At 40.0% G+C, this 12,337-nt stretch overlaps 1 protein-coding gene across 1 annotated transcript in view; it reads left to right on the top strand.

Moving 5' to 3' along the window:
• Positions 1-12,337, top strand: part of ABLIM1 (actin binding LIM protein 1) — a 222,432-nt gene that overhangs the window by 19,214 nt on the left and 190,881 nt on the right. The window lies entirely within an intron of this gene.

The following is a 12,337-nucleotide window of genomic DNA, read 5'->3' as shown; positions in this document are numbered from 1 at the left end:
ACGTCAGTGAGGACTCTTAGCAGTCACATGGACAGACTTTCTCCAAGATGATCTGTCTGCAATCTGGTCTTTTAGGTCTCTCAATGAGGCATTCATTTGTTGTAAGTGAATATATCCATCTTGCTGCTGACAACCCTTTCTTACTTGCACTTTTCCAAGCATTATGGACTTCTCAAGGGAGCTGGGTCTTCATGTAATGTGTCCAAAATATTATAGTTTGAGACTGGATTTGTGCCCTGAGTAAGAACTCTGGATTGATTTATTCTATGATTCATCTGTTTTCCTGGGTACCCATGGAATTCTCAAGAGTCTTCTCCAGTATTTCATACAGTAATTCAAAAGCATTAATACTCTTTTTACCCTGCTGCTTCAATGTCCAACTTTCACTTCCATAGACTGTCACAGGAAAAAACTTTATCTGCATGATTCTTATTTTTGTAGGTAGGGAAATATCAGAGCACCTGAATATGTTTTCCAAGGACTTCATTGCTACCCTACGTGCTATTCTACAGCATATTTCTTGATGGCTGGCTCTTTATTGTTGATAGTTGATCTTAAAAGGCAGAAGCTATTCATTATTCATTGTCAATTTTAAGGATAGTTGTTATACCTGTTGCCATTAGTTTGTTCTTCTTTATATTTAATTACAGCACCCATTTTTTTCACTGTGCTCCTTGACTTTCATTACTAGAACTTGCAGATCATTTGCATTTTCAGCTATCAGAATAGTGCAGATTATTGAAGTTTTCTTCTTCCAGTTTTAAAACCATGCTTAATTTTCTTCCAGTCTGGTTGCCCTCAATATAAATTCAGCATATAGGTTAAATAAAAATGGAAAATGTATATAGACTTTTCTCTCTCCCTTGCCAGCCTAGAGCCACTCTGTTTCACCATGATCTGTCCAGACTATGTATACCTTTCACTCATAGACAGTGAGATATTCTGGGATTCCCATTTTCTAAGCACATTCCATAGCTTGACATAGTTGACACAACTGAAAGCTTCCTTGAACTATTATCAAGAAAGGACATAATGACTTCTTTTGGTATTCTTTGGCTTTCTCAATCATCCAATCTGCAGCAGCAAATTGTCTCTTGTTCCCCAGCCTTTTCTCAAACTAACATCTGGCATTTATTTTCCCACATAGGCCTTTAAACTGTGTTGGGTGATCCTAAGATTATTTTGCTGGCATGTGAAATTAAGAATATTGTACAATAATTTGCACACACTGTTAAATCTCCTTTCTTTGGTATTGCCCCCTTCCAGGTTGTCTGTTGGTCACTATGCCATTGTAAAGATTTGCTGGCATAGACTAATCCCAATTCTTCTGTTGTATGCCGTAGTTCTGTAACTATTCCATCAATTCCTGTAGCCTTCTAACTTGGTATTGACTGGAGTGCTGATCTAACTTTATCTTCTAGTATTAGAGGGTCTTGGTAATAGGAAATACCTTCTAAGATATCTTGGTGTTGGTATCCCTATTGTACAGTACTTCAGTATACTACTTCCATCTCTTTTAATCTTTGAATCAGTCAATTAGTGTTCTTTAGCATACCAGTTCAAGGTTGGAATCTCATTCTGAGTTCAGATATCTTTTGGAAAAATTTCCTTGTTTTTCCATGTTTGTTCCCATCTTTGACATCTTTACAGATGTTGCTGTAATGCTGGTTCTTGTTTCTTCTAACAGCTCTTTGGAATTCCTTGCTAAGTGTCTTTCTGAGATGTATGTCTTTTTTGACTTTGGCTTCTCTTTTCTTCCTGGCAATTTCCACCATCTGTTCTGATATCCAGTTGGGGGGGGGGTTCCTTATGTGTGTTTCTTGGTCTTTGGCAGTCTCTTTTCACATTCATTGTTAACAAATTCTTAGATTTCATTCCACAGTTCTTCTGGTTTCTTATCAAAGAGGTTCAGGACTTCATAGCAGTCCCTGATGTTGTCCTAGAATATATTGGGTATATACTTCAGATCATATCATGGAAACTGTTTGGCGTTGTTCTTCCACTTTAGCTTGACTTGGAGCTTGTACATGAGCAGCTCAACAACTGTCATACTAAAGGGTTATTCATGAAATCTAATTAATAGTACTTAGCCATTGACCACATTGCACCCAAGTATATCTTTCCTGTATATGAAAGCAACACAATTTTTGGTTTGTTTTATTTTTCATGTCCTGAGTAGTAAACAGTATGATCTGGACTGAGGTGTCCAATTCCAGTCCATTTCAATTTACTGATGCCCAAGATGTCAGTTAGGTAATTTATTCATTTCATCTTTCACTGTGTTGAGCTTTCCCATGTTTGTACTTCTTAATTTCATGTTCCCACTGTAATTCTGCCTTTGCAGCTTTGGATTTTCTTTTTCTTCATGCTAAAATCAGCAACTAGATGTTTGGAAGGCTCATAACACTATTTGTATTCCAAAAGATTCTCAGCTCTTCCTCAGTAGCGCATTGACTGCCATTCAGGATTATATTGGCAGTTACTTTATCTTGTCTATCCATGTGGTTTCCTTGGTTAAAAAAAACAAAACAGAAATCACCATTACCTTCTTTCCCACACTCTGAAACAATGACTTGGCTTTGTCAGTGTCACTAAAGTGATCATCTGCCTCCAGCATCTTCCTATAGTGTTGCTGCCTGATATAGGTGTCTGCTTGCTTAATCTGGACAAGTGGGATGTTCTTCATGTTTTGGTGACCCCGCTGGAAGTATATACCCTTAGTGTATATTCTTGGAGTGCTTTGCTCATCCTTCCCAGGAATACCCGCCAAACACCACCAGCACAGCGAGGCAGCATGGTGAGACTTGGGGGGCAAGGGGATGATCCAGCTTACTTTTTTTAAATAATAAACAGGATGGACATATTTCCAAACTAAGTAATTTTAATTTTCTCAGAATACTTGCATACTATTCAGAGGCATTCTTGTGAATGAAGATGATGCTAAGAGCTAGCACTTTGCAACTTTATAGCTTTTCAGCTTCCCATTCTTAAAAAAAAAAAGCTATTTAGGCAGGCATCATGATATTGTGGTGCCATTGGCACCTTATTCCCCATCCTGATATATTTTTCCTGCTATAAGATTTGTACCCTCTAGAAATCTACAGTATATAACACCTCTAATAATTCTGTCTACTTTGTCTTTTCTCAAGTACTCAAAATAAAGCAGCATTCTTTGCAATATCCTCTGGGTTTGAGAATGCAGTTAATAGAAAAAGAGACAATTCCACTTCTCTTGGATATTTCCCTGAGTTGGAAGACCCAGTTGAGTAGTTTCCTTCCAGAATATGCTGGCATCTCCTGGATCAACTTTATTGGGGCTTCTGATTTCTGAATGTACTCTGATGTGCATGTCAGAATGCTTAAGGGTAGTTTCATGGCACTGGGGTAGGCTAGCTGAAGAATGATCTGTATTTGCTATCACAGTTATAATTAACTAAGAGGCTCTGACTCCCAATGTACTAAAAATAACAATAATTAACAATAATTACATTGTTGAAAAGGAATGTTGGAAGAAAGGGGATTTCCATATGAGAGAGCATATGAACTTGGTTCTGGTACTGATTATGGATTTGAAGCTAGCTAGCCTCTCTTCTGCTAAGTCCCTGTCAGTTCGGGTACACCTCACTTACCGACTGCCTTGTTTAGCAACTGCTTGAAGTTACAACAGTGTAAAAAAAATGCTTTGCAACCAATCTTTGCATTTACAACTGTCGCAGCGTCCCACGGTCATGTGATCGCTGTTTGTGTGTTTCGCAACAGGCTTGCGACAAGCAGAGTTAACAGAGAACACAGAAGTAAAATCGTAAGTCATGGCCACGTGATTTTTTGCTTAACAACCGCAATGATTCACTTAATGACCAAAGCAGAAATAAGGTCATAAATCCATTGTGCTCACGTGATTTTTCACTTAGTGACTGTAGCTCTTAGCGATGGAGTTGCCAGTTCCAATCCTGGTCACTAAGTGAGGACTACCTGTATCTTCAGCTTCGACGCAGCTGAAGTTCCTTAGGGTTTAGTAAAATTGAAAGCACTCCTGCCGTGCATTAGAGAATCCTCCAAATGGATCGGTGTAGAGTTTGGGATTGACCTCGCCACATTGATTAAATTTTAAATTGTTTTCTTAAATCTAGTATTTTAGGGAGCAAGGAGTGATAGATTTAGTGTCAAGGACCAATTAAGCTTTTATTAATCTACCAGCACATTTATTTCACCTAAAGAAGAAAGCTTTTCTTCCTGCTTTCCTCCCAGCCCCACCTCTCCTACACAATTAATTTACAGTGGAATGGAAACTAGACTGGTAATTACATACAGGAAATATCCCAAAGCTGGCTACTACTAGATAAATGCTAAATAAAGTTATTAGCAGTTGCCACAGTCTATGAAAAACAAAGGAAATCAGCAATACTTTGTGACTTGATCGCAGTATTTTATATGCAGTCTCCATGGAGACCTGAATATTCTGTGTGGTGTCAATTGCAGCCTTTCAAATAGATTTATGTGCTAGTAATATCCTTCTGCAAGTCTGGTGCCATTCTTTGGCTGCTAATGGAAATCCTTAAACCAAGACCAGATTTAAACAGGCTGCCATAATCAGTGTGAGTGATACATTTTTATGCTTTTTTCATACATCTCTGCAAAATAAAAACAGTGACATCAGTGAAACACCTAATGCAAATCTGAGACTATCTTTATCAGCTTAGACTGGGAGGTGGATGGAAGGAGGATAAAATAGAGCTTGCTGACAATTTCATTAGTTGCGGTAGCTTTCCTACTACTTGTAGTACAGTTTAGTAATTGCCATGGAAATTCCTATCTGCTTCCAGGTTTGCTCGTGGTGCTTTTTGTAATGGCTGTCCATACTACTAGACACAGTAGGATGGCTCCTCTTTCATCTCTGCTGTCACTGCCACAAATCGGATTTATTACTATGATGAAATAAAGGGCTGTAGAAAATACAAAAATCAGTTACCTCTGTAGTATGACTGACTGTTTTAATCTGGCTTAGCCTATTTTTACTAAGCATACCCTTTCTTTTAAAGGTGATCCTATTTATTTTTCTTTTCCCTTGGTACATAGTAATTTGAATGATTATGCCTAGTTCTTTGGGATATTTCATTCAAAAAAATCCCCCAATCTATGGCGCTTGGTGTCCCTTTTATAATTCTTATGAATGAGAATATCCTTGCTTTCCAGATACTGTACTATATACTTCAAACATAAGCAACTTACACTCTTTTCATAGCAGGAGGAAACCCTCTAGTGCTTCTTAACAGTAATTGTGTTGCTGAGCTTGGAAATTTCTGCACAGTGTTTCAAATTGGTACTGACATCCTAAGACATTATCTCTAGAGTATTTGGAGAAGCAGACAGTGTGACTGAGAGCCATTTCCTCTACTCAGACTAGCACAGATTGGCATCCAATAATATATACTTCTGAAACTACAAGTGGGTGCTTTGTTTATGTTAAAGCTGCCTTATGTTTCTATTTTGATTTAAATGTAGTAAAGTTTTCTCTTCTGCTATATGAATTCATAATCATATTTGTTCCTACAGGTATGAAATTTATATTCATAAATGTGAATAAATATTCATGTTTATATTCATTCATAAAAAATGAAGTTAAGGAGTGTCAAGTGAAGCTTGCCTGTTCTCTCCTAGTTACTTACACATTCAGCTAAGGCGGGGCCAATACTTGTCTTGCAATTTCTCAAAGGCTTTCTTCTCTCTCTTGAGAGAAGCCATGGTTTTTCTACTGTATTCTCAGGTGTTTGAGCATTTCTTTTGAGTTTCTCCTTGATACCATGTTTATTACATTATGCTTATGTTATTGTCAGGGATGGCAGAGGGTGATGCTCTGCTGGTGTAGTTTTCTGCTACACCTATATCCATCTCTTTAAAAACTCCCAGGCTGCTGTTACTTCCTAGTATGGAAAAATAACTTCCCTTGTGAGAAGCTATGGAAGCTGCAAAATGTTTAAGAGTTGATTATAGAGTAAAAGACAGGGCATGCGTATGCATCCCTCTGAATAACGAAATAAGGTACTTTATTGCTCAAATCTGAATGAGTAATTAAATAAGTGCAAGAAGAACACATTCCATCACCCATGAGAATTTCACCAGAATTATGTTCTCATCTGAAACAAATTTTGAGAGCAAATTCTCTTTCACGCAACTAAATCAGAAGTGATAAAAAATGCAGGCAAGTCTCTGCATAGCACTACAATCAACAGTGAAATGGTGGTTGCTTACAGTTTCTCTCATGGTAGCACTAACATTTAGAGGCATCTTTCAGTAGTATTGTAGTGGTGTGGAAGATGCTGCAACATGTTGTTGGCAGCAGACCTTTGGTAACTGCAGGTCCTGTCCTAACAGCCAGGAACCACGCTGAGACAAGGAACTGGTCTCTAGTGTTTTATTACTGCTACATAACAGGAATCCTAACAAACTGAAGAAGCGTGGGAAAAACCCAGACATATAAACCCCAAAGGTTAAGGCGGTCCCGATCTGTGTCTCTTTGAATGGCTGCCCAATTCCTCAGTGCTACGCATGCGCTTAACAGTCTGGATGGGAGCCCCCTGCTCGCCATCCTTACTCATGACAGGTCCTTTGTACAACAGTATGACTCTTCCTCTCAGGGAGGACTGTTTAGCCATTGTTAATGGGTAACAATGGAAGAAGAGAAACTATACAATATTGTCTTGTCAGAAGGTTCTTCAGAAAGTTCCTAATTTGTAATTTCTAATCTGTATAGTAAGGAAGGTGTTATTATATGTTTTGATTTTCTGTATTTCCAACTACCTGTATTATTTCTTGGGACTGGGATTTTCTTCTGACAATTTTTGTCATGAAAGTCCCCTTACGTTTCTTGAGATCAGTTTCATGGAACTGTTTTAGACTTGGGAAATATTTAGAGAGAATCAAGAAAGAAGCATCAGGTGGCTGTTCCTGTATAATGTAGTGATTATTTAGAACAGTGAGCTATTAACAGGTTGGTTAGTTAAGGGCAGATGAACAGGTTGGTTCATCTGCCCTTAACTAATAAAAAGTGGTCATTTACTTTCTTACACTATCACAATGAAAAACTAATTTTGTCTCTGTGGCTACTTTTTAATGTAAGTTGTCAGAATTCATGGATCATTCTGAATGGGGAATAGATATTCAGTGGAACCCACTTGTTCTGGGTAACTAGAAATATTTTCTCAAAAAGAAGGGATAGAAAGAGAGACTGTGTAATCTTGTACTTTTCCTGCGTTTAATGTTTGCCACTTGGTAATTTTTACATCATGCAAGCCATGGTTTGTTTTAACTAAGGTAGTTGAACAATCCACAGTGATTATGTCTATACATACAGCTAAGCCTAAATCATAACTTACAAAGCATGATGACTAGATTGCACAAGGAAACCACATTATGGCTTAGTAGAAGTGTGAGCCAGCCCTTTAAGTTGAAGGGCAGGTTATCAGTACTTTTCCCAAATTCCATACTTTATTTAATAATATGCTAACAGAAAAGTATTGTCTGAAAACACCTACACTTTCTCTGTTCTTGCTGCTGATCCTAGTGACTACAATACAGATGTATTGTGTATGGTGGACTTGCATTATATTGCAAGTCCTCTGTTAGATGGGAGTTGGAGTATATCCAAAGCAGCCAAATGAAATTTGGAAGTGCAGGCATATCCCTGTAATCAGTATTGCAGGGCAAGATGCTTGATATCACAATATTATACTTTGCTCCAGTGTAAAGGTCTGGTTAGCACACTAAATAAAATAATTAAAACTGCCCAAGTATTATTTGTAAATGTTATTTTATATCATTTCCCAGTAAGGCAAGAAAAGCTTATTTATGGGTGCCTTTAAAGGCAGAGTGACCTCAGCAGTAAAGCAGGGATGCTCTTCAGTACAAATGCAAATGCAATATCCTCTTAAATTCACTTTTGGATGAATCCAATAATTCATCTGGGTACATCATCCTGTGCATGATAGTGACTTGCCAGTTGTTTCTAAAAGGAAGTTTTTGAACAGAACATGAAGACAAAATGCCCCCAATTCTCCCCATCCACCCATGTGTCATGTTCCCAGCTCAAACGTTCTCAGGACACTTGATTAGACTCGCATGCATGTTTCATTCAACGCATGTCTTCGTCTTGCGAGTTGGAGGAAAGGGGGGGGAACATCTTGGAGTGTGAAATCATTTTGTTTGGACTATCTTGAACTGCCAGGGTCATCTGCAAAGAACGTTGGAGATAGCTGCACATGCTTAGACTAACTGGCATGAGAGAGAGAGGGCATACCTGAAAGGGGAGTGGGGCAGGAATTTGAAGTCACTGGAGATGTTTAATGGGGAAGAAGTGTGGGCTTTTCCATTCGCAACTTTTTCTTCTGTACTGAATGCTACCCTACCGTTAAAGAGAATTCTAAGTAATTACTTATGAGTCGGATTTAATGGGAAGCTGAATATTCCAGTCATCGCACCATGGTAGATTGCAGTGTGTCCATACTATTGATAGGTTGTCCTGAAGTTTAAGCCTGTTATGTTCCCTATTTAGTGCAGGTGGGTGGTTATTGAAATGCTGCACCAGAAGAGGTATTGTTCTGTTTGAGTGTTTTTGTCACCTCACATTCTCTCCCTTTGTTCTGGTAACAATGTTTTGCTATAAATGGGGAGGGGGGAATAAAAGAAAAGATGCTGTGGAATAAAATAGTGCTATTGTAAGAACTTTTAAAGTGGTGAACTCATGCTTTGATTGCCTCCCCTTTGGACTGCAGCTCTACATGGGGCTGCCCTTGAAGACCACTCTGAAGCTATAGCTGGTCCAGAATGCAGCAGCTCAAGGAGATATGGGTACATCATAGTTCACCATGTAACGCTGCTACTTCGAGAGCTGCATGATTACTAGTTCATTCTAGGTGCAGTTCAAGGTTCTGGTTGTCATCCTTTCGGCCCAACATAGACGTAGGTATCTTAGACTCACATATTCCAAGTGATATCTGCCCATTTAGTAAGGTCTGGAACAGAGGGCTCGCTCTATGTACTGACTCAGGATGCCTGAATCCCTTCCACTATGGATATTGTTCTATTAAAATTTTGGCTTGTTTATCTATATTCTTGTTCCAACAAGAGTAAACATGGAGAAGATATTTTATGTATGTATATATGTATTTCACACATTTATAAGGCCACCCAACTCAGTGTGACTCAGGAAGCATACAACAAAAATAAACACTGTCAAAAAATAACCCTTCATCATTAAAAACACCCTATATATAAAATGACAAACCAAATAGGATAATTAAACAACTAAAAGGGCATTCTACTCAACTGGAACCAAATTTCTGGAAAAAAAGCCAGGTTTAATTGGCTTTTCTAAAGTAAAGGGGGGGTTGTAGTATATGGGGGAGGTAGATTGTTCTAGACAACAGAAGCGGTCCCTGGAAAGGTCCCATAAGATGGCAGAGTTTCTGGAGCATGGCCTCCCTGTGTGTCAGCCCCACTACATATACCAGACCAGGAAATCTACTCTACCTGAAGACTAAAACTACTTTTATTGAGATTGGCTATAATAACAGTATCTTACAAGTCTGATTGTGCTGTACTTTCTCCCCCTTCTTATACTTCATTGAATCAGGGATGTGTTTGCCTGAGCTGTTCTGAATGTTATCTCATTGCTCCAACCTTAAAAAATGTTTCAGCCTTTGCCAAGGTCATGGTTCTTGCATATTTCTGCCAAGGTCATCTTCCTTACTATGGAGTATGTGGGGCTGGCACACATTCTTGGGAGAATGCAATCCCACACGTAACCCAGTCCTATACTACATAGGGCTTAGTGATTACCAGCATCTTGAATCACACACAGAACCCTACTGGGAACCAGTGCCGTTCGTGGAATAACATGTCATATGGGCATAATGAGCTGTGTTCATAATTACAAGCACCACTGCATTCTGGACCACCCAAAGCTTCCAGATGGTTTTCAAGGGCAGCCCTATGTAGAGCATATTGTAGGAGTTCAGTCAGGAGGTGATTTAAATGTGACTGTGAGCAAAGCCTGCCAGTCTAGAAATGGGTGCAGTTGGTACACAAAACACATTTCACATCCCCTAGCCACAGCTGCCAACTGCTATTTGAATAGGAACAGTTAAGTCCAGAAGCACACCAAATCTGAATGGGGCAAAATCACCCTGTCCAGAGCCAAAGATGGAAATACTCTATTTCCCAGATCTGAGGGACCTAAAATTCACAGCTAGTCAGTCTTAACAGGGTTGAGTTGCAACCAGTTCTTCCCCATCCAGACCCTTCAGATGCTAGGACAGAACCTCAACAGCTTCATTTGGATGGCCTGGGACAGAGATGTACAACTGGATATCATCAGCGTACTAATACTTCATCTGTACTGATGGATGACCTTGCCCAGTGACTTTACGTAGCTATGAAAAAGCAATAAATACATAGGTAAAGGTAAAGGTTTCCCTTGACATTAAGTCCAGTCGGTCTGACTCTAGGGGGCGGTGCTCATCTCTGTTTCAAAGCCGAAGAGCCAGCATTTGTCCGTAGACCCTTCCGTGGTCATGTGGCCAGCATGACTAAACGGAATGCTGTTACCTGCCCGCCGAAGCGGTACCTATTAATCTACTCACACTGGCATGTTTTCGAACTGCTAGGTTGGCAGGAGCTGGGACTAGCAACGGGAGCTCACCCCATCACACGGATTCGAACCGCCGACCTTCTGATCAGCAAGCTCAGCAGCTCAGCGGTTTAACCCACAGCAATAAATTCAACTTTTTTTTTACTAGTTCCACTTGTTTTGTCTATATTAAAATCTTTTAATTGTTCCTCCTTCTCTGTGGAGGAGTGATATCTCCTGAGTTCAGTGGGGTTTATCTATATACTACTAATACTCTTGTGTCTGTTTGTAACTCTCAATTGGGTGAAATGATGCATGATAGGGCAACAATTTTTGAAGCAAAGTACCTCAAGTGGGCTAACTTACAGAATGCATCCAAAATCCGAGACCCATGACTCCTGTGGGATTGAAATTTGGCAAAGTTGTGGCCACTTCAGAGCTGCTGCGCTGCCGCAGTCAGCCAAGGTCACATGATCATCATGGGTGTATCCCCAATATCTTTCCCACCTCCGTCTGGCCCCTAATGCCCAATCGGCTGGCACAAGGCCTGACAGATGGGCAGTGATTGGCTGCTTTGGAACCAAAGCCAAAATTTGAAATCTCTTAGTGGCAGTAGGTGATGAGGGAAGGACGAGGGAGTGACTCAGATGCCTCCTGGCAAGGTAGAGCTGGCTGGGGGGCTGTCAGTGGTTGAGTGGCCCTTGGGACATGCTGGAGTAGGGAGTGGGGGTGCAGTTTTCCTTGCTGTCCATGGCTCCCTTGGTTCCCCCTCGCCCCAGCAAAGTGGTAGGCAGTTCCTCAGGTCAGCTGAGGAGGAGGAGGCAGCTTCACTGGGGCTCTGCTGAAGGTCATGAGGGCAGAGGAAATGGTGCCAGCCTGTATTATACGTGGAAAGAATAATGCTCACTGTCAGCTTCCCATAAGTCAACTGTTCTGAGGTGATGATGGTACCCTATACCTCAGGGATTGAAATTTGGCAAAGTTGTCACTGGGACCCATTACTCCCATGGGATTGAAATTTGACAAAGTCATTTCCAACACCCCCTGCCAACTTCCCACAAGGACAGTCAATGGGGAAGCCAGCAGGAAGTTGGAAATCACTCCTGCTCCCACTGCTTTTTTGCCACCCGTGATCATTCTGTTTCTCTGTTTAGGTAAGGAAATATCTCTGAAAGGATGACCCAATGGGTCACGGGTTGTCTAGTTCTCAAGTAAACATACGTAGAATTGAGTTGTTGAACTTGAGTTGGACCTGGCTACTAAGTAAGTGTTGGTGTCAAATAATGGTGATCTTCATTGTTCAAGAGAGACCTGAACAAATACAGTAGTCCAAAAGAGTGGCTTTGCAAGCATTTCCCATGCTGAATTGGATCTTTTTCTTTCTTGCCCTTTTGTTTTCTTCTGTTTTTGTTTTTGCCATTAAATTTATTAGTAGTGCCTTCCAGCCAAGCTGTACAAGGGAATGAAAACAGATTTGGAATAAGTCCATGCTCTGTAATGTCAGATGAAATTAAAATGCTGTTGCTTCTAGGCCTTTGTGCCTGTGGTAACTAAACTCATCTATTGTGTCTTCCAGATAAATCTTATGTGTGAGTAGTCCCATTCCAATGCTCATATATTAAAAAGCCTCCTTTCCAGTGTTATGTTACAGTTCATTACAGTTTAAAAGGGGTCTCTCTTTCCTGAAGGCAAAATGAATTAGATTCCTTTCTT

This window comes from Candoia aspera, chromosome 6 (genome assembly GCF_035149785.1).
Source record: "Candoia aspera isolate rCanAsp1 chromosome 6, rCanAsp1.hap2, whole genome shotgun sequence".
Taxonomy (NCBI): domain Eukaryota; kingdom Metazoa; phylum Chordata; class Lepidosauria; order Squamata; family Boidae; genus Candoia; species Candoia aspera.
The sequence above is the reverse complement of the archived record's forward strand: the minus strand, read 5'-3'. Positions and strand labels throughout refer to the sequence as shown.